The sequence below is a fragment of the Electrona antarctica genome, assembly GCF_951216825.1.
Source record: "Electrona antarctica genome assembly, chromosome: 1".
In the NCBI taxonomy this organism is placed as follows: domain Eukaryota; kingdom Metazoa; phylum Chordata; class Actinopteri; order Myctophiformes; family Myctophidae; genus Electrona; species Electrona antarctica.
Window position 1 is genome coordinate 2,609,114 of NC_136806.1, and position 1,214 is coordinate 2,610,327.

Below are 1,214 nucleotides of genomic sequence, written 5' to 3' on the forward strand. Positions count from 1 at the left end.
CAGCCTACCCTGTTAGGTTAATAAAGGTGTATTGTCTCATTCCAGGGGCTTCACCTCCATGACAGCCTACCCTGTTAGGTTAATAAAGGTGTATTGTCTCATTCCAGGGGCTTCACCTCCATGACAGCCTACCCTGTTAGGTTAATAAAGGTGTATTGTCTCATTCCAGGGGCTTCACCTCCATGACAGCCTACCCTGTTAGGTTAATAAAGGTGTATTGTCTCATTCCAGGGGCTTCACCTCCATGACAGCCTACCCTGTTAGGTTAATAAAGGTGTATTGTCTCTTCCAGGGGCTTCACCTCCATGACAGCCTACCCTGTTAGGTTAATAAAGGTGTATTGTCTCATTCCAGGGGCTTCACCTCCATGACAGCCTACCCTGTTAGGTTAATAAAGGTGTATTGTCTCATTCCAGGGGCTTCACCTCCATGACAGCCTACCCTGTTAGGTTAATAAAGGTGTATTGTCTCATTCCAGGGGCTTCACCTCCATGACAGCCTACCCTGTTAGGTTAATAAAGGTGTATTGTCTCATTCCAGGGGCTTCACCTCCATGACAGCCTACCCTGTTAGGTTAATAAAGGTGTATTGTCTCATTCCAGGGGCTTCACCTCCATGACAGCCTACCCTGCCAGCGACGCAGCTCTCCACCTCCTCAAGGCCGGAGCCACGCGTCAGAAAGAGTCCTACTATCCTCACTACACCTACTGGGCCTGTCTGTTCAGAGACTGGTTCCCTTTCTTCAGAGACCTGGTCATCCAGAACTCCTACACATACTGACCTGGTCATCCAGAACTCCTACTGACCACCTGGTCATCCAGAACTACTGACCACCTGGTCATCCAGAACTCCTACTGACCACCTGGTCATCCAGAACTCCTACTGACCACCTGGTCATCCAGAACTCCTACACATACTGACCTGGTCATCCAGAACTCCTACACGTACTGACCTGGTCATCCAGAACTCCTACACATACTGACCTGCATGGTCATCCAGAACTCCTACTGACCACCTGGTCATCCAGAACTACTGACCACCTGGTCATCCAGAACTCCTACTGACCACCTGGTCATCCAGAACTCCTACTGACCACCTGGTCATCCAGAACTCCTCCTACACTGACCTGGTCATTCGGACCTGGTCATTCATAACTCCTCCTACACATAATGAGTGAACATAGAGATATATCATATATCTACACAGACCTGGCC